The sequence below is a fragment of the Perca fluviatilis genome, chromosome 13 (assembly GCF_010015445.1).
Source record: "Perca fluviatilis chromosome 13, GENO_Pfluv_1.0, whole genome shotgun sequence".
NCBI classification, from domain to species: domain Eukaryota; kingdom Metazoa; phylum Chordata; class Actinopteri; order Perciformes; family Percidae; genus Perca; species Perca fluviatilis.
In genome coordinates this window covers 749,256-771,950 of record NC_053124.1, presented here as the reverse complement: position 1 = coordinate 771,950, position 22,695 = coordinate 749,256, and the positions used below count along the sequence as shown (strand labels likewise).

Genomic DNA, 22,695 nt, shown 5'->3' with positions numbered 1-22,695 from the left:
GTGGGGGTGCTTTGCTGGTGACACTGTTGGGGATTTATTCAAAATTGAAGGCGTACTGAACCAGCATGGCTACCACAACATCCTGCAGCGACATGCCATCCCATCCGCTTTGCGTTTAGTTGGACCATCATTTATTTTTCAACAGGACAATGACCCCAAACACACCTCCAGGCTGTGTAAGGGTTATTTGACCAAGAAGGAGAGTGATGGAGTGCCGCACCAGATGACCTGGCCTCCACAGTCACCGGACCTGAACCCAATCGAGATGGTTTGGGGTGAGCTGGACTGCAGAGTGAAGGCAAAAGGGCCAACAAGTGCTAAGCATCTCTGGGAACTCCTTCAAGACTGTTGGAAAACCATTTCAGGTGACTACCTCTTGAAGCTGATCAAGAGAATGCCAAGCAGTAATTAGAGCAAAGGGTGGCTACTTTGAAGAAACTAGAATATAAGACATGTTATTTCACACTTTTTTGTTAAGTACATAATTCCACATGTGTTCATTCATAGTTTTGATGCCTTCAGTGAGAATCTACAATATAAATAGTCATGAAAATAAAGGAAACGCATTGAATGAGAAGGTGTGTCCAAACTTTTGGCCTGTACTGTATACAATGAAAGACCTTTCTTTCTTTCTTTCCTTTCTTTTCACCCCCTGTCACCTACTACTACTGTATAAGAGCATACTCCAACCCATTCTCCTCAACTGTTCCTGTTTCTTCAACATGTTAACTTCCACCAACAGAAACAAACTAATTCACATCACCCATGTTGCAACAAAAATGATTTGGCCTTCCCACCCTCAACCTATCAGACCTCAACAGCAAAGCCAGCAACTGCAAAGCACGGACGATTGCACATGACCCCAGTCATCCCATCTCCCCCTTCTCCACACTGCTCCCATCAGGACACAGATACAGGTCCTTGGCCTGGTGACGGGTCCCCTACACCAGCGGTGGAAGAAGGATTCAGATCCTTTACTATTTACTACTACTACTTAAGTAAAAGCACTAATACCACAATGTTACAAGTAAAAGTCCTGCATTGGAAATGTTACTTAAGTAAAAGTATGTAAGTATCATCAGGAAAATGTACTTAAAGTATTAAAAGTAAAAGCACTCAATGTAGAAAAATCCTCCCATTTTAGAAACTGGAAAGGATCCAAACTGTTCTGTCAATCAGCTGTGTGTTTAAACGGCTAATCATTTCAGCTGGACTTGTAGGCCGTTATATTGTTGGGTATTTTAATGTATGATAAAACGTATTTTACTAACTACATGGGTTTTGTTTGCAAAAATACAGATTTGTAAAGTACAGTACTTGTAGTACTTGAGTAAATGTACTTAGTTACATTGCACCACTGCGCTCTAGTAGGAGTTTCTGTGCCTTCTGCCATATCACCCTTAAATGAAGCACCCAGCTGTGACTATTATGTGTGTGTTATTTATATGTTGTGTATATTGTGCACAAGGGGGTGTCAGTGGAACGGACTGGAGGGAACTGTGCATTATAGGGCGTTTGGGGTGAAAGTGTAAACGTTTACTGTATGTTTATGCATAAGCGTAGATTTCAGGGGAGAGGCAGGGGACATGCCATACAGTTAAAGAACACAACAGGAGCGTGAAAAAATAAAAGATAGACTTATGTAGATTTAAAGTTTGGAGTTTCTGGCTTCAACAAGGTCTCATTCTCTAACAGATTTGTTGTTAAGATGTACATGATTCCTAAAAAAAATAAAAACATCCCAAAACACGTAATGATGATTTGAATGTGCAGAAAGTTTTGAACAATACAGATGAAGAATAATTTCCTTAACATAAAAAAAAACATTTGCACCATGAATTGTTGCAGAAAATGTTACCCAGAATGCAGGAAATGAAGTGCTTGATGCTCTAAATGTTTTGGGGGATGCCCCCCCCCAAGATATAATGCCCCCCCTACTGTTGAAACAAAACCTCCGCCCTTGTGTGTATGTATATTTGTGAGGCCCTGTCCAGACTGTGAAGACAAATTTCCCCAGTGGACAATAAAGACTATTTATCTATGAACAAAAGCAAGACGATTGATGCTGTAGCCCTTTCTAACAAGTGATGTTAAAACCTGTGAAGCCACCAGAGGGCTCAGTCTCCGTAGTAGTCAATATGAACAGTTGCTACTGCACATTCTAACTTCATTCAGTGTACAGCCTGAAACCAAGGTTATTAAAATGTGTATTACAGCATGGCCTACTGTGTCTCCAGATGATAATGTCCTACCTGCAGGTCACAATGGAGTTTACCAGAAAGTGAAAAACATGGGGAATACACTGCTTTCTATTTCATAAATAAGCTGGGAATGATTTTGATCCTAATTTAGGCCTAAACAGAGTCACATATGAACCACATGACAAGCACAGAAATATTACAATAGGCTACTGTAGGCCTACCAGTAACCTACACAATCCCTGCTCCATGCCAGGGCTAAAATAAAAAAAAAGCAAAAGGATCACCTATAGTTGGCATTGCCTAGGTACAGTGCTCAGCATAAGTGAATACACCCATGCTAAAGTTGACTAAAAAGAGGAATAAAAAAAAACATCTTTTGGAAATTGATCTTAATGCCTTAATTTAAAAAAAAGAGGAAAAATCCAACCTTTAAGGACACAAATTTTCATTGTGAATGAATAATGTATCGTAAATAAATAAATGTTCTTCCTTAAAATACAGGGGGCATAAGTCAGTCCACCCCTATGTTAGATTCCCATAGAGGCAGGCAGAGGTTTATTTTTAAAAGGCCAGTTATTTCATGGATCCAGGATACTATGCATCCTGATAAAGTTCCATTGGCCTTTGGAATTAAAATAGCCCCCCCACATCATCACATACCCTTCACCATACCTACAGATTGGCATGGGGTACTTTCCATAAGATCATCTCGCTATTATCTCTTTGTCAGGATGCATAGTATCCTGGATCCATGAAATAACATATATTATAATAATATTAAAAATAAAAATCTGCCTGCCTCTATGGGAATTTAACATAGGGGTGTACTGACTTATGCCCCCTGTATTTTAAGGAAGAACATTTATTTATTTGTGATACATTATTTATTCACAACGAAAATTGGTGTCCTTAAAGGTTGGCTTTTTCCTTCTTTTTTTTAATTAAGGCATTAAGATCAATTCCCAAAAGATTGTATTTTATTCCTCTTTTTAGTCATCTTTAGCATGGGTGTATTCACTTACAGTAGGTGATTCAAAAAAAATGGGAGTAAAAAAATGTCCGATGCCAAGTAGATGATAATTAATGTTATTGTCAATATGCAAAGTAGGTCAGCAAGTCCACCGACATCAACATGGCTTTCCATTGTTTCTTCACAAGTGGCAACATCTATGTAAAAACAAATCTCAAATTGACATTTCAAGTTGTATCACGACATCGCGAGACAAAGCCATCAGTGAATTTTAACGAGCGGCTATAACAGCTACAGGCTAAGATAAATGACAATAGGTAGCCTATACGAACCATTCTGAGACGGTCGGCCTGATTCTTTGCATGCCAAGTTGTTCAGATCGTTCACGCGGTCTATGCGTACACAGACCTGTAGTATGGGAAGGTTAAAGCAGGAGAACGCATTTACTTGCACTGCAATAAACCATCTAGTAAAACCCGCAGTTGCGGACAGGACAGCTGATCAGTGATCACATTCCTCCCCTGGCAGTGGGTTTAAACCGTGGTCCGTGGCACACTGGAAGTGACACGACGCCGCAGGCTCAAGACTTTTCTTTGTCAGAAAATTGGGACTGTGCGGCGCACTGAGAGCTGACAGACTCCAGCCGTAGCCTGTATGAGACAGACAGTAGTCTACCGACGGCTGCTTTACAGCGCACATAATGACGTTTCTTATCAGCCATCTGCACTGCTGTCACAGCTCTGTTTGCCCTGTCTTGGGTCTTTGTCATGCACATGCGTGCATAGAAACCCACTAGGAACTAGGTATTGCAAGAAGGAAGGTTTAAAAATGTAGGCTATGTAGCAACCATATGCTTCTCTTAATTCCTGACTCCAATCAAGGAAACCGGTTTACTCCACGTAAAATAATTCATGTAGAAATCATATAACGACCCGGTTACTTTAATGAGGAACACATTGATTCTTAAATTCTGTAGCCCCATTGGAGTTAACATGGCTCTCCATCCAGACACAGACAACATTACTACCAACCAATCAGGTCTCTCTCTCTGTCGCCACCGCGGAAATAAACGACTAATCAGCTCTCTGAGTGCTTCCAGCGATAAGGGCCGGAGAACCAATCCGCTGGCTGTCTGGATCTGCTGGGGGAACGAACGGCCATTCAGCTGTCTGTCTGGGCTTCACGGAGTGACTGGCCGACCAATGAGCTGTCTGTCTGGTTGCACCGAGGGGGTGAGCGTCTGCCTAGGCCCAATCAGCGGTTCAGTGCTGCCTGCCGGTGCCGGGGACTGGTGGTAAGGAGCCGCTGCAGCGCGTCAGGACCGGACCGTGAACCCGGAGACGGTACACACTGAGGCGGAAAGGAGACACAGGTGAGTCCGAGGATGTGCGCGAGGCCTGGCTCCGGCGGGACGTGTTTTGAAATGGCAGCGGCGGGATTCATGTGGCGGCAGCACGGCGGGTTGTTGTGTCGTTTTCCTCCCGGTGGATATCTGCTGATAGACAATAGAGCGGCTCGGCTTTGCTATTTATTGATGCAGGCTGACATGTTAGCGACCAGTAGCCGTCGCCTCCAACTGTTCATTTACATTTAATGGTGTGGAGTCGCAGCAGAAACATTTTTGGCTATCTAAATCCGAGCCTGCTGTTTGTGTTTGGATAATAACCGAACTGTTAACGGAGATATTGGGCTAACATTGTGATGGAAGCCTCCAATCCGTTTCATTGTTTGATCCAGAGTCTCTAGGGGTTAACAGACTGGAGAAAGAGCCAGGGTCCTCCAAATACTTGTTTACGCTCATTTAAAGAGCACCGGGATAAGATGAGACGGTAGATCGGTTTTAATGAAGCAAAACTGTATGAGGTGGCGGATAAAAATGCGCTATGAGGAGGCCGGGGTCGCTGATGGCTCTCAGCAATTAGGTAGAAAAATTTGAAATGCATCAGCCATTTACGTAAAGACTCAACTGGCTCCATATGCACCTAAATGGCTGCCTGGCGCCTGACAGCATAACCAACATTTTACTGTAAGGGCAAGGCTTTATTCAGGCCAAGCGGCTGGTTGTTTCCTGAGCGGTGGATTAACGGAGGTAGATGTCTAGATGACGTTCGAGACCAAACGGGAATCAATATTTAATGTGTGCTGCTTATTATTCTGCAGTATAAGGACCTCATTTTGTGTGTTGTTGATTATAATTGGTCTTTCCTCAGTTGCTGCACCGCTCCTCAAGATTTACATGAGTCACATGCAGATGGATCCACATATGACTGCTATCACTGTCTTTGTGATTGGATGGCATATAGTCCCTAACTAAATTGGAATAGCCTGTACAGTCTTTAAGATGGAGAGTGGTTCTATCAGGTGAAGAGATGAGGTGTGTATGGTCAAATGATGTTCCAAGACAAATGCAGGAATGGTTCATTTTAAGTTCTTTGGATACTAAAATCTTTGGCAATAAAAAGTTTTCGTCACAGGAAAACTGTCTGTTGAAATGAAAAATCGACAGACAGCAGGACGTTGGTTGTCATTGCTTCGTCACTTCTTGCCATGAAAACCTCCATCCCTTTCACTTTCCTCAGTGTATCGCTTTCAACTGCTTGTTTCTAGTCCCGTCTTCTCTAGGCAAACCATTCTTTGTATAGCACATTTCCACAACAAAGCAATTCCGAGTGCCTTATATAGGAAACTCTGAATTTAGGATGTTGTGCTCACTTTACAAATCTCCATCTGAGCGTGGAAGGAAAGTAGCCCCACAGCCTTTGGTTCTGAGATAAAAGTTGGCAGACCTTGATACACTCAGCCCTCCACTCACATAGTGATAGTGGGTCTGTATGAATGAAAGGTCCCTGCTGTTGAAGTGTGTGAATGAACTGTAGTATTCTCAATGATGGAGTCCTTCCTCTTCCTATTTCCAGCTCAGAGTCCCATGGCAGCCCCAGTAGCATGCAGATGAAAATTGCCATTCTGTTATGACAGAACCTCTAGAGTGTTGTAGCGTAGTTTTTGATGAATATGCAATCAGTGCAATTAGGGTTCCATGTTTTTAATCACAATTTTAGCAGGTCCTTATTGAAACAATGACAATTTTGATTAGCCTAATTTTAGTTTATAACATGTACCAGGACTTTGAAATGGCTTGTGAAGGGGTTTTAAACTGTTTGTGCTCCTTTTTAATATAGTTTAGAGTTACCATATCACCAGACCCAAATGGAATCTGCAGATTTATTTTTTTACAGTTTTTAGTGGTGATCCAAAATAAAAGTCTGTCTCTACTGTTATTTTGTTCGCGGTGGAGATATGTTAAGTTTTATTTTTTTCATTTGTGTGAGATCTGCGGAAGATTCTGCATCATTTTGTGGCCGCAGTTTCCATGTGGCCCTGCACATCAACGATGTTGATAATGGGGATAATGAAAGATCAGCTGATGTTCATTTTAAAATATAAACACATACCATAAACAAACTTTTATTTTTTAATAAGAAATCCTTAAAAAATCCTTAAAGTTATTAAAGAAGAATTGTGCTTAAAGATATGTACTCAAGGGGACACTTTACAGTTGAAACAAACACATTAATGGTTGACAGAATATATACTCGAGACACTTTTTCTAAACAAAATATTCTTTGCAGTCAAACTGCAAAAATATTCAGTGAAATCAGCTGATGTAGTTTTGACTGTTAGACTTTCAAGGACTTAAAGTAGCTTAACATGAAATATTTATGACTAAACGAACAAAAATGGCAGGTAAAGTTCAGAGACAGAAAACCTCCTTAAGTAGGATAATTGTTCTTCTTTTCAGCATCATCTCTGCAGTGTTTATGTACAAACCGCTGTTGAGAGTGATGGCGACTGCTACTTCAAATGAAAGTCTGTAGACCCAAACATCCCATTATGAATGATGTGATGCAATGGCAGTTTTTATGACATGTGACACACTGGTTTTTCACTCTGGACCATGTTTGTCACAGCAAATCCTGGAAACAGCTTAGCGTTCAGGTCAAACAATGTCTAATGTTGGACTCCTACAGCTGGTCTCAGGCTCGCCTCCCAACCAGATGGAAAACACTTTTTCACACACAGAGAAAAGTGGTAGAATGTGTTGAATGATTGACTGTGTACATGGTTCCACAGCTATAGTTAGTGTGTTTTTTACAGGAAATAGCTTGTGATGGAGAGTCAGTATCACGGACCCAGCCCCATATATATTATACAGAGGTGTATACCAGGCATGAAGTTGTTTCTGCATTAAATTTCACAAGTAAATAAGGTAGCAAAGATGCATCTGTTTTGTCTACTCTAGCCTATTGTAAATTTGCACATTTTATGACCAAAACATCCCAAAAAATGAATTTGTAAAATGAGTGTTTTTCCTAAGGAAAAACAAACAAAATGGCCAGAGTGAAAATCACCTTAAAGGGTAACTACCATTTTTTTCAACCTGGACCCTATGTTCCTATGTTCTTGTGTCTAAGTGACTGATGGGAACAACAATCTTTGACATTGGTCGAGTATTAAGAGAGATCGCTGCAGTCGGCAGCAGAGAAACAAGCTACAATGTGAGTTAATAGGACAATTGTCCAGCTTGTATTTACCTTCATAAAAGTGCTCGTTTTGCCACTGACAGACTCAGATTAATATTCAGATTAAGTGTCTGACAACATTATGGAAAGGATCCCTTAGAGATAGAGCTTTAACACCTCTTTGAGACCTTTCTGTTTAACTACAAGCTCTCTTTTTCCAATCTTCACACAACTATTTCTGTCACTTTTCATTTGAGGAGGGACTATCTGGAAGGTGTGCTGCTGTCCTCATATGATTGGTGCTGTTTGAGAGAGATTTGGGAGGCAGTGGCTTGGATGCAGCCAGGTGGAGGTTATAACGGAAGTTATTTAGAAAACATTTTAGCCATGTCAAGGTCACCAGTGTCCAACATAAAAAATTCTCCACACTGGCCCCCTGGGCCAGTAGATCAGCGTTTTACTGGTTAATTTAATTGGATAACCATTGTCATGATTCATACAAACAACAAACCAGAAACTATTCTGCATCTTCAAATATGAGTTACGTCAATTAATAAATGATTCATATTTATGCAGTAATGCTTGTTTTATTTAAACGTTGAAAGGCCAGAGTGAGGCTCTCGTTTCACTGTGTCGAGGCCATGACACTGCTGCCTTCCCTCAGTCTCTGTAAACTCCCAGTGTCGAGGATTGTCATCATCCATCAATATTGTGTATTTTGTTTAAAAAAGAACAATCATTGATAACTTTTGTAATATCGTTTTGGTAACGTCATGTTATGGTTCTTAAATTATGCAACATAGCTAACTTGCCAAAATGTTTTTAAGACAAGACATGCTGATTAGAAAAATATATAAAATATTTTATTCAAACAACAACCATCTGCTTACAAGTGTGTTTCCTTTTCGTGTTTATATATTGTAGTAACCTGAATATTCCCAGCCATGTTTACTGGGCTACATTGAGCTTTCATTTTGACATGATCTAGAATTTCCGACAGCGTTTGAACGCAGCACTGGGGAAGCTGACTTTGCAGTTAGTTAATGTTGGCGAGTAATTTTTAGCGCCCCTCCAACTCACTCCCAGCCTCTAGGACTTTGCCAGGAGGAGAGCGGACAGCAGCAAACAGCAGTTGCTGCAGCTGCAACTTCTGTACCCAGCCAGATCGGACCGTGACGTACGCTAATATTGCTAGCTAGCTCCCGGCAAAGGAGGATAGCGGCCAGCAGCTCCGGTCTGGCTGGGTTTAAGTTGCTGCAGCTGAAGGTAGCATGTGTGGACTCTTTGTGGCGGTTGTCGGCAGTCGTTTCTTGACGTTGGGGAACTCCATTTCTTATCAACGTTAGTGTTGCACCTAACGTTAGCGTCAACTTACAAAGAACTGACTTGTGACTTTGATTGGCACAAACAATATTACTGCCCCAAACGGACCAGAGACTGGCCAATCAACTTGCCCGACATACTGTTTTACTGGCTCTGGGCCATCGGGCCATTGCTTATGTCGAACCCTGGTCACATGAACTATACCTAGTGTGTTTCAAGCATTCAGAACTGTTACATTTCTCAAATTTTGACCAATAAATTAGACGTTGTTTCGGTGGCTGCGGTCCAAAAGCAGAACCTGAATAAGCACACATGAATTTCAATCCCAACACTTGCCAAGCAGAAAAATGAAAGCTTCATATTGCCAAGATCTCACTGGCTGGTTTTGTGTGTGATTTTTGATGATTGTTTCTTAAAATTAAATGGTGGAAAATAAAAATGCAAAACACTAAATGAATGAAGTATTTACAATTGAAATGCACATGAATATCAAAGTAACTGTAATTGCAAAATTCCATCTGTACCCTCATAAAATAGCATTTAAAATAATTTAAAATCAGTAGTGTGGAGCAATGTGATTGTCATGAACTTTGATGCCCTACTCATTCATGTTGAGTAGGTACTATGTGCGGTAAGTACCTTTTGAGCTGTTGTAAATTATCCAGGGTTTCCCCCGTTGTTTTGTAAGCCTGGTGGCCCACCGGGCCTAAGTTGCCCCCCGCCAGGCCTAAGCCTGTATTTGAATTTGTTTTTTAAAACTACAGTTTTTTACGGCTCGGTTGGTAACTTAGTTATATTTTCAAATGTCCCGTTAGCGTTGAGCACTGACTTAATGTCGTGCCATATGGAATCTGTCTTATAGCTTTTTTTTAATTTTCAATTTTGTGATTCCGTACAAGATGCTGTTATCACAGCAACTAACTATTGGGCTCTACATTAATGTCTGTAACTGGCCCCAGCTGGTCCCTCGTCAATAAAAGCGCTTGCCACCAGGCTAAATAACTTTTCTTTTCTGGGGGAAACCCTGTAATCTACAGTCCTTTTGTGACCAAACCCTCTGATCAACTGAACACATTTGACTCTATCTTCTGGCCAGGTAACATCATTTCACAGTGTGAAATGATTCGTCGTTTCCCTTAGTTCCTTGCACTGGTCACATCAGTTGAAGTCAGTGAGGGTTCTCTGTAGAGATGGTGGCATAGCCTACAATTTATATCACGGTATAATTTAAAGCACAGACGGTAATGGTATATAATATAAAAGTATATTAATTTTTCTTAAAATTTCAATAAAACTCCGAAGGGGTAAAACTATTACTGTAGGCTACTCTAAACTGTATTACTAGAACATATTTCACATAGTACAGAGTAGGGCTGGACCCAAATATTGTTCGTTGGGCAGGTAGGCCTGTTTTGATAATGATTGTTGGTTTTTCTGTAGAATAACAGAATCCTTAAATTGATACCTTTTTTAGTTGACCCGAAAGATGCATGTTTCCATTTTAGCTCGGTGTAATAAAGACTTTATTGCTTTATGCTGTCATTTACTGTCGCATTTCTCTATTCTCCTAACATAAACGCCATCACACAGTGCGCAACAGAGACGACTTGGCAATCCACTAACTTGTTACTCTCCCTACCAATGTTAGTTGCTCTGTTTCAACAATGTTGGGCTGAAAAAACATGCAAGCAAGCCGAAATTCATTGTGGTGGTTGTGGTCAGGGCTAAGTTATGAGCCCAAGTCTGCTAGCCTGAAACACTGCAGCACTATCCCGTCTATCTCCTCTCCATCGGAGAAAAGTCTGGCTGAGTCAAGTTATAACCGAGCAGTCTGATGGTTATGGTTATACTGTATGATATCATGATATCGTATAAAAATGTTTACACATCAAAATGGAAGATGATACAGTGGCTGGCTACGAGCTCTATGACACCAAGTGGCAGTTGCTAAAGTTGTTTAAGTCGCTACAGACCTCCGTCACAGCTCAGTTGTATCAAAGGCAGTTAATAGATGTGTTTAGCTGCTACAGAGCTCTGAGACTCCGGCTACGGTGCTCCGCATGGTGTATCATCATTCAGTTTACCCGAGAATAAGTGACTTTCAGCAGGGTACAGAGCACCACAAGCTGCTGGTCGTTTCGGCGGACATTATGGTTAAGTTAAGGCCACAAAATGGGAGCGTTATGCGGCGACGAAAGTTAAGTTTAGGCACCAAAACGACTAAGTTTAGGAAAAGATCTCTGGTTTGAAAGTCCTGCGTTTTAATGCCCAACCATCCATCCTGACCTCCTGCCTATGAACGCCAGCCGCGTTCTTATCACTTAGACTTAGACTTCTCTTCATTGATCCCTTTGGGATGACTCCCGCAAGGAAATTAGATTTCCAGCAGCAGATTTTAGCATCTTACAAAACACTCTTTAAATAGAAAAAAGATAGAAAAAACACAGTATAAAAATAAAAAACTTTTAGCAAAATATTTTTACAAAAATAAACAAACAGTAAAACAACAATAAACTACAGATAAATAAAGAAGATATATATATATATATATATATATATATATTTATGTATGTATATATATATATATATATATATGTATGTATGTATGTATGTATATGTATGTAGTATATATATTTGTATGTATGTATGTATATATGTATGTATTATATATATATATATATATATGTTGTATGTTTTATGTATATATTATGTATATATTGTATATGTATTTTATATGTTTGTTTATATATATTTTGTAAATATATTTTATATTGTATGATTATTTATTGTTTTATGTTTATGTATGTATGTGTATGTATGTATTGTGTATGTGTGTGTATGTATGTGTTTTGTGGTTTTATATGGTTTGTGTGTGTGTGTGTGTGTGTGTGTGTTTATATATATATATATATATATATATATATATATATATATATATATTATATGTGTGTGTGTGTATATATACATATATATATAATATACATATATATATATATGTGTGTGTGAATGACTGTGTATGGTATTGTGTTATTATACAGTTAATAAATAAATGACATTTAGCATAAATTAGCGATTAAGAGCAGTTAGTGTCCAGGTATGTATGTGAGTAGATTATTAATAATTTATTGCACAATGTTCTGTTCTGTCCTCTTTACCCTATTTCCTCCTCCCCCCGAGTGAGGAGTTGTACAGTATGATGGCATGAGGGACAAAGGAGTTCTTGAGTCTGTTGGGTCCTACACTTGGGAATATACTTACACAGCAGCAGTCAATGTGGTGCATACAGCATAAAATATGTGATATAAAGTGATATGGCTAAAATCTTTTGTTCAGTCTGCACGTCAAGTGTCGTATTTGACAGCCATTGGCAGGAGCGCAGCCTGTTATTTACGGTAGTTTGATTCACTTTTTTCCCCATCCCCCCACATTCTGCGCAGAACCCGCCTTACTCTGCCTCTGATTGGCTAGTACTCGTTGCCTTATTCAGAGAAAAATCCCTCGATAGATGATGGCAGGCTTAATGCTGATACAACACACTGATTACCAAGAACATTTTAAAATGGCACTTCATATTAGGGCTGGGCAATATATTGATATTATATCGACATCGATATATGAGACTAGATATCGTCTTAAAAAAATCGTCTTTAAAAGTGTTGTCTTTTCCTGGTTTTAAAGGCTGCTTTACAGTAAAGTAATGTCTGAACTTACCAGACTGTTCTAGCTGTTCAATTATTTGCGTTTACCCATTTAGTTATTATATCCACATTACTGATGATTATTTATCAAAAATCTCATTGTGTCAATAGTCAATCGTACAATATTGCCGCAATATCGACATCGATGTATTTGGTAAAAAATATTGTGATATTTAATTTTCTCCATATTGCCCAGCTTTACTTCATATTAAAAAGGTTGCCGACCCCTGCTGTAGGTCATTTTTGATATTTCATATCTCGATAACGATATATATTACGAAACGATTTCTGGTAAGTCAATTAATAGTCTATATGAAATAATTTTTTTTTTTTATAAAACTTGGAAATAGTCATGTTTTGATGTGTAACCAATCTGAAGACCTGCTGTGTCACAGTAAAGTTGGATTATCTTAAAAAAGAGCTCAGAAGAGTCTACGCATCACTTACTTTTTGAGGAGATAGAAATCTGCATAATCAACTCTTAATTAGAAAACCCCATTTTGGAGGGGGTGTGGGTAATACCTTAACTTGCACTAATTGATGTGTGTGATTTTAATGAATGCATAACGCAGGGAGTGGTGTGTGCTTACTGTAGTCAAATAAAAGGGAAGTGGGGACATGTTTGTCGTTAAAAAAAAAAAAATGGCCCAGCAGTAAGTGGTAGTGCAGCTGTGACTAATTCAGCCAATGAATAGGCAGTGTGCAGATCATTGCTGCAATGCTGTGCTGCATTTAGCCAGGTGCTGCACAAGGTCACCCCAGTCAACTTGTCTGAATGCAATCGTCCCAATGCTCACTGTACACTACTTTACATTACTATTTTAATTTGATCCTGACAAAACGTGCACAAAAACTAATTGTAATTAGTAAGATGGGATACTGAAGAAACACCTGTTAGACAATGTCAGGAGCTAAGTTTCCATCCACTTGTCAATCGAATTATCTGAAGTTCGGTAAAAAAACTGATGCGAATAAAGCTGGTGAAAGTGTTTCCATCCAACAGCTTTAAAGCGAATAAAAACCTGTGCGTAATGACGTCACATGCTGTTTTGCGATTAAATTGGTATATCGAATTGATTTGAGACATTTTATGGTGTTTCCATTCATTTTTGAACTGAATCGCACAAGATTCAAGCGAACTTTTGCGAACAAAGTTTTGCTAGACAAAAGTAGTTGTTGTTAATATTAGAAGCCAAGCTAAGCTCCGATGGGCCTTTGACCGAGGATCTGATCCAGCTCATCAAAATGGTGGAACTTGCCTTTTATCTTCCCTCCGGCACTGCTGCGAGACAACTCTCTTTTTTGAGCCGTGTATCGCTGTTTGAGCGCCTTCCATTTACTCCGCAGGACGTCCCACGGCTTGTCGTAAGGGACATTCTAAAACGCTTAAAGTGATGGTTCGGAGTAATTCACCCTAGGGTCCTTTGCACCATGACCTCGAGCCAAACACCCCCCCCCCCAGAAGCTTTTTTCACCTGGGTCTAACATTTAGCTAGAGTAGCGTTATCAGCTGAATAGCTTAGCACAGGGGCTAATGGACCCACGTTTGTATCTTGTAAGCTACCCCACTAATAATGCCCGAAATGATACCAAACGTCTACAAGTAGTACAAATAGGTTATGCTCTCATAAAACGGAAAGTTTGTAAGTACACCAGAAGTTTATGAATACTTGCCTGCTCTCTTCAGCTCTCTGCTGCTGCTGCTGCTGCTGCTACCTGCAGTTAGACAGTGCTTAGGGCCGTCTACAAATTACTACACCGAAAAGAGATACAACAAAAATATGTATTTAATGATTAAATAAGGTAATGTCTCCAAACTTACCTCAATTATTACTTGTCTCCTGCTAGTTATACTACAGCACTTACTTTAAAAAAAAAGTTAAATTAAAAAATATTTTTGTTGCATCTCTTTCGGTTGTTGTAATTTGTAGATGTCCCTAAGCACTCGTCTCACAGCAGCAACAACAACAGCAGAGACAGAAGCCAGCAGGCAAGTGTTATTTACATAAACTTCTGGTGTACTTACAAACTTTCAATCCATCGTTATGAGTGCTCGTACTTTACTACTTGTACCAGACACTGGTATCATTTCGGCGTATTAGTGGGTAACTGATATAAGCGTGGAGTCCATCCCCTGCGTATTCGCTATTCAGCTGCTAACGCTACTCTCGCTAACTCGCCCAAGTTATTGACCCAGGTGAAAAAAGCTTCTGAAGTGTTTGCTCGAGGTCATGGTGCAAAGGACCAACGTAAATTACTCGAACCATCACTTGTCGAAAATAGCGTGGTTTAATGTATCTAAACAACGATCAATCATCACCAGATGTATCATGGTCATATCTTGTCATGAATACTTAAGCCTGTCAAAAAACGAAATCCAACGATTATAAGTTATCTCCGCGTTAATGTGTCGGATAACGTCCATAATATTGGACATTGGGTTAGATTTGACCGTTTTAAGTGGTTATGATGAGCAATATAGAAGAGGATTTTTGGTGATGATTGATCGTTGTTTAAAACCGATAATATCGTTACTTTCTCGCCATATTAATAATATTATTACGGCCACTGATGAAGAAAATATTAACGTGAGATAACTTCTATAATCGTTGGATTTCGATTTAGTTTTTTGACAGGCTTAAGTGTTCATGACACGATATAACCATGATAAATCTGGTGATGATCACGTTGTTTAGATACATTAAAACCACGTTAAGCTTTTCAAGTTAAGTGTTTAATGTCCCTGTCGTAACTGTTGGTCATTTCCTTGCGAGCTCCTGATAAATGATGGCGTTTCTTAGATTTTTGCTATCTAAAATAGCTGTTATATTTTTCTGGTAAATTAAAAAGGTATCCGTCTCTCGCGTTGTCCACTTACATCTGTTTTTGTTTTGCAAACAGAGCGGAAATACTGGGCGGAAATGAACTGAAACTTCTTCTTCTTCGTTTTATTGCGGGTTGCAACCATAAAATGACCTAAAACTTAATCGCAATTCATTATTTATTCGGCAAATAACGTTTCCATCAGCGTTTATCGCATAAGCCGTATATCGATCAAGAGAAAATCCGATGAGACCGAACGTATTTCATTTGAGTCGATATTCATGAAATTCAGTCGGATTTTACTGTTTCCATAAGGCATTTTTCATTCGATATCACTTAATTCGGATAAAAACGTGTGGATGGAAACATAGCTAGTGTTTCCCATAGGATTTTTACCCAAAACAAGTTCATGGCTATTTTAATGTACACATTGACAGGTCGCTACCATGATTGACAGATTGGTGTGTAGCCATGCCCTAAAAGCATCCCCTGCTAGATTGTCTGTTTTTTGTTTTTTTTAATAAATGGGACCATAATTTACAAAATGAACATCATGTTTAGGGTTGGATATTGTTTTTATTCTTTTTTTCTCGATACCGGTGCTAAAAGGATACTTTTAAAATGGTGCCGATGCCTAAATGGTGCCTGAACCGATACTTTAAAAAGCGGACAAAATGACAGTCAGTGACATTAAAGAACAGCTTGTTTTTTGTCATAAGGCCATATGGTCAAATTGAAATTATTTATGGGAAATGTAATAACATGAACTTATAACAATAACTTATTTCACCAGTCAATTGCTGTTAAACAACAAATAGGAGAACCACTAGATGGCAGTACTTTACAATAACATTGAATGCACTATGAGCTTACAAGGTGCAATTGAACGCACCATTAAGTCCTGTCGGTGTTGTTTCTCCGACGACATCAGTGGCCATGGAGCAGCTAGTCTGCTTGGTCTTTAGCTGCAGACTGTAGCACGTCCCAGGGTTGGAATCCTTTCCAGTGAAATCCAGCTACATGTTGGACCGTTTTTAGCTTTCAGCATTTTAACCGTGTTTAAGCCAGCTAGCTAACAGCACGCTAACGCAGTTTTAATTTTCCCGCCCAGTTAGTTGAAAGAAAGTATCAATTGAGAAGTGCACTTTAAAATGCAAGTATAATTCTTTTTTTAACGGTGCCTTTTGTGTGTTTTAATTTATTCAATAATATAATGTGGGAAATCATTTGCTTTCAGTTTTTTTAATTCAACAAGCACTTTGTTGTTTTTGAGCAGTATACGTAAAGAAAAACTGATTATTTTAATATATAATATTTTAATGTTTATCACAAATAATTATGTTATCATAATATTCAACATTTTTGCATATTTCCCCTTGTATAGTGCAGCCCTAGGTTGCAGGTAGGTGAAATAATACATCATTAATGTGGGAAATATCAATTTAATTCTGTAAAATGTGAACACAGGGAGCTGAGCTTCCTGCAGTGACATTACTGCATGCATGTAAACCTTTACAATGACAGCAGCCTCTCTAACTGAAGTCAATTGTTAAAGAAAACTCTCCCATCTGGGGTGGCCTCTAGCTCCCCAGTAAGAGCGTTCGCCCCATGTTGGCTGAGTCCTGCAGCGGCGCAGGGTTCGAATCCGACCTGCTACCCTTTGCTGCGTGTCATCCCCCATCTTTCATGTCTATCCACTTTCAACGGGAAAAGCCCCAAAAAATAATCTTAAAAAAAACGAAAACACTCCCATCAATACATCATTTCAAAAGCAATAGCCTACAGGGACTGACAGAGAGGGGGTGAAAATAATTCATTCAGGTGGATGATTTAAGTGTACAAGCGGTCTCATCAGAAAACCGCTCGCTTCTCCAAATTCCAGAATCGGCCATTTAAATAGCAATGCAGGCACACCTAGCTTTTAAAGGGAACCCTGATAGGTTGAATTCTAAACACCCCTATGATTAATTAAGTGACTACATACAACATACAACCCCTTTGCCCCTTGCACCTTACTTTGAGTCCAGATTATTGCCTAACTATGCCCTAAAATCACCTGCGCTATAGATCGTTTAAATAGGCGTATAAGGTAAAGTACCTGATTAAGCAACCTACAAGAATGAAATCAAACTCCTGCTCGACATTTTCACATTTCACATACAGGAGACACAATACCACCTCCCCTTCTCTTTCATTTGATCCAACTAACCTCAGCTTCTTCATGGCCATCATCAGCCTTTCTTTTCCTTACCAACCAGTGTACCAGACTCTAAAAGATATATAATTGAACTAACAAGCTATCTGTACAGAGATTTACAGTGATCCCAATGTGTGCTATGCAGGCCTGTGACATTGGCCATAAATGATTTTCAATTATTAATTCTAAAATAAATAAGAAAACTTAAAATATATTTGTCTGTTAGATGTTTAAGGAACATGTGTTCATCTTTAATGAAATTGGTGGAAATTATTGATGTCGCTAATGTTAGTTAATTGCTGAAGTAGCAATCACTATTAGCTGTTGCCACATTAGCTAATCAAATCATAAAACAAAACCTGTGCGAGGGAAAACCCACACCATCTAGGTATAGGCCTAACGTTCCATTCTGATCTGATATTTCCTCCTGAGGTTTCTACCCCAGAAGCACCCCTAACACAGACTGGTGGCAGCGTCTGGCTGTGTTTGATTTAAAATCCTCGCTCGTCCCCTACTCTGGTTGCTTAAAGTACAGACATATAGTGAAACACTGGATGGGCAGTGGATGTGCTTCTAATCTGAACGGAAAGACGGAGAAAATAGAGAAGAATTATTTGAAATGATAGAGCCCAGCAGGTGTCATCAGAAAGGAAAAATAAAATCATAGTTTTTGAATTAAAGAAGCAGTGTGTAGGATTTAAGGGGATCTATTGGCAAAATTGAATATAATATGGCTTTCTTAGTGTATAATCACACATCTAAGAGCCCAGAACAGTAGCCCAGATAGGACAAACCAAACGGAGAGAGCCTGTTACGTTTTTGCCACCGTAGCTTCTATACACGCATGGAAAGGGCAGTGAAATGAATAAATTCCTGGTACCCCGTTTACACGTACATGATTATTTTGAACACCCTTCGTTTTTGCCCTTCATTTACTCTCAAACGGAGAATTTGCCTCTGAAAACGAGTCTTTCTAAAAACTCCGGCCAGACTGGAGATTTTGAAAAACTTGGTTTGCATGTAAACTGAGACAAACGGAGGTTTAGGCAGCCCAGGAAGTGAGGAAGAGAAGAGAGTTTGTTGCTGTTGTTGCTATTTTCGAGATTCTGATTGGCTAATGGTGGGCTTGAGCTTCTCGTTACACCGCCACCTACAGGTCTGGCATGCTCTTGACGGCATATATACACAGGGACGTGTAAACGAACACTTTTCTGAAAACTGACAGCTGTGCATGATGTTATTTTTGAAAATGGAGAGGTTGAAATGTCCGTTTATGAAAGCTGGCCACGTGTAAACGTAGCACTAAACTGGAACTGGACTGATTGTTAATCAGAATCAGGTGTGTTAATGCAGACACACATTAAAAAAATATGCAGGGCGGTTGTCCACAGCACAAAGCCTGATTAGATAAATGTATGATCATCTTGCAACACCAGGTGCTCGAACTCAGACCCATTGAGGCCGTAGGCAGTTTCTGATCTCAGGGATCTACTGTCTGGGTGATGTCACCAGTGGCATTGCAACACCTAGTAGACAAGGACCAAGACTATGTGAAAATGCTGAATTTTGAAACTGCTGTAAAAAATTCGAAAATTCTGAGAATTTGTGTACTTGGTTAAGAAAACCTAGAGATGCCTGTAATTTATTTTCACAAAGCTCAATAAATGCCAAAATGATGTTTCAAGATGCTCTATTTTGCATTGACTGCAATGCGTAGATGAGGACACAATTCAAACATTTTCTTTAAAATTCACTTTTTGAGATAAAATTCAGAAATTTCTGATCTTCGGATGTTGTGAATTCTTTCCATGAACATCAAACATTTAATTTGGAAGAAATTGCAGGATTTGTTTATACTACTGTATGCAGTAAAATGTTTTAAAGCACTGTGGGCTCAATTTATGATGAATCGAAAATCTGAATACTATTTTTGTTGAGAACAGTCGGGAGATGAAGTTGCCCAAATTTGGTGTCAATTGAAACGAACGTGGGAGGAGATAGGTTTAAGAAGTTTTGCAGTTTTTGCAAAAAGAGTGATGGACTTCAAAATTGCCACTAAGTAAAATCAGAGTACAGTTTCTATTGGGGCTACAGTTTGGCATAAGATGTGACGTTGTAACATGTACCATTGATTTGTTATGAATTTTTAAAATGTAAAATTTTTAATCGCTGTTGTAGCGCCACCATCAGGACAATTAGCACACAAATCGCACTGATTGCATTTGGCACAGGGATGGACTTGTGTTCAAAGTTTGAGTTTTTGTGCATGGGAACATGGATTTCTTAGGAAGAATAATAATAATAATACAGGCAAATACAATAGGGTCCACGCAACTTCGCAGCTCGGCCCCTAAAAACTTTATAGAAATAGCTTTCTTTTCAGTTTCAGAAACCTTTTAAGTTACATATAGTTACTTTAAAGTGTAAGCTACTTAAAAGCCATTTGATTCAGAAAACACTATGAAGTGCTGAAAGTTGTTTCTGATATAAATCTATAATTTTGCCTATTTAAGGCCACAACTATATATTTCCTTGATTCATAATTTTGTCTCTAAAATGTTTAAAAGTAGAGGAAAATATCCCATCACAATTTTTCAGAGCTCCAAATGATGTCTTCAAATGTCATGTTTGTATTTTAATAATGCTGCTCCTCCATGCCCTCCTTTTGTACCCTTCAGTTTGTTCAGAGTAGCCAAAAAACTGTGCTCAAGTAAAGTACTGTTACTTTTTAAAAACAAGTTGTCAAATAGAAGTACAAGTAGTCTTGAGTTCATTTTTAGTGTATCAATTTGGAGAACTTCCAAAACTAAAGTCCCATATTTGTATTCGCTTACTTATTAGTAGGGCTGGCCGATAAATCGATTTTATTGATTAACTCAAATGTGTAGTTAACGTTGATTTGTTAAAATGAAAATCGGTTTTCTCCTTAACATCCGCCGACGCTCCCGTAGTTCCGAACGGGCTCGGCCCTCCCCCCACGTGTTTGCCATAGAGCTACACAAACAACATGGTAGTGACAGAGACTAACATCATAGACAGTAAATGAAATGGACAATGTGACGCCGTACATTTCCACGGAGACCATTGAAGTCTCTTTCCCGGTGCTGGCTGAGCGTTACTGAGCAGCCTCCAACTGAGCTTGAAGACGTAGATGTGACGTGAGCAACCTGTCTGAAAGTGTGAAGTCTTCTGGTAGCTGTGCCGAGAGAAATCTCAATCATTCCCAATCTTACAGAGACGGAGAGCGTAGGTATATGTAAGGAGATAACATAGGCACAGGCGAATTACTGATCACTAACATGCTAGTTAACATTAGTAATTAAACCTAAACTGCTAATGGAAGTCCAAACTGCCTGTGAGCTTCTCCTGTACTATACGGTAATTCCTCGACTGTGTGACAGTAAGTCTCGTGGTTATGACCCAATCGTTAGCCTATTGTTATAAAAGCGTCTGCTACGGAGCCATAACATGAGGTACAAGGTAATGGAGCCTTTTATACATTGTCGTGTTTCTTTAGAAATAAACAACGGACAAATAGAGTCTTTAAACGCTTCAGATGTAAAGTTATTCTCTGTTAAAGTGATGCCAAAATGAATGGGAGTCAATGGGATGCTAACGGGGGGTGATGGCTTGATCGCATCAAAATGGCGCCATAGGAGCTACGCTTTGTGGGCGCTCACTTACCCCCTTGACTAACATTAGTTCTTTTCTTAACTAGTCGTTTCATTACTTACTTAACCGTAATCTTCGCTGAAATGACCGGCAGCTCGCGGTGCTCTGTTCCCGGCTGACAGTCACCTATTCTCGGATAACTGAACCAACTACAGCTGACCTGACGGAGCACCATGTGGGGCACCAGAGGCGTTGTTAAGGGACTCTGTTGCGGCTCAACACATCTATTAAATGCTGCTGATACGTCCGAGCTGGCCGAGAGGTCTGTAGCGGCTTAAACAACTAGCAATCACCGCTCTGGAGCATGGAGCTCCTTCAACGTTTTTTACCGCTAATCAGGGATTTTCTATTTTAGGCCATATCGCCCAGCCCTACTTATTAGCTATTATTTCATTAATGTGTACCATGGGCGGGGGAACACACTGAACCAGTAAAGTAAAAAGTAAGCTGGTTATAGAGTAAATGTAACTTTTTACTACCCACCATCCATTTCATTGTTGAAGTGTAATTTTCCAGTCCCATATCTACTATGATGTTGTGTGATGTAAAAATAGCATCTGTAACATTTGCTCCGTGTGTAAACGAACACCAGTATCCAACTATGATGCACTACTACTGTGTGTTACCATGTAGTGTTGATGGATTCTCCTTCTGACTGCCACATTCAGCCCCATTTTAAGATGTCTGAGCTACCTCTGTGTGCCTCGCTCTGACTGGACGTCTCATGTTCCCGCTGCTTTTTTCTTTCTTCTCTTTCTCTCGTTTGGCTGGTGAAACCGTGTCTGCCCCACCCTGTGGTCTGAAGTTCTGCACTCAGTCTTTTCTTGTCAAAGTGCCAGCTCTTAAAGAAAGATATTTTCCTCTGTCTGCTCTGAAAACACCGGGGCTGCTCCTCCTCCTCCTCACCTCCCACCCTGGCTCCCTTTCTCTGACTGTCTTACTGTGTGACGTCTTGGCCACTAAGGGCTACATATTAAGAGATAATTCCATGCCCTGAGGTTACAAACCGGTTCAGACTGGCTCAATGCGTTTTGACTGTGCTCTGTTCCCTGGGCAAATAAATAAATGCATAAAAAACAGAGAATATTACGTCTCAGCCTTTTTTTTATTTATTTTTTTATTAAAGGAACATGACCATAATTTGCAGCAGGAGTGTCACAGCAACAAATCCCGGAAACACACACCTCTGTCTGACAATAAGGAATAATTGGTGACATTTTCCTGTAAATAGTTTTTTCTGATTTTACCTCGGGGAACAAAAGAAAACATTTCCATTTTCTTTTTGTACTTG

The 22,695-nt window shown here is 39.6% G+C and overlaps 1 protein-coding gene across 2 annotated transcripts in view; it reads left to right on the top strand.

The window, feature by feature from the left end:
• Window positions 1-4,292: 4,292 nt before the first annotated feature.
• gatad2b (GATA zinc finger domain containing 2B) overlaps window positions 4,293-22,695 on the top strand; it is a 74,884-nt gene continuing 56,481 nt past the window's right edge. The window contains exon 1 of one of the 2 annotated variants that reach the window (XM_039819922.1): window positions 4,293-4,543. The gene's annotated coding sequence lies outside the window, so the exon portion shown is untranslated. The remainder of the gene's footprint in view (window positions 4,544-22,695) is intronic. The other variant, XM_039819924.1, reaches the window with a different exon arrangement.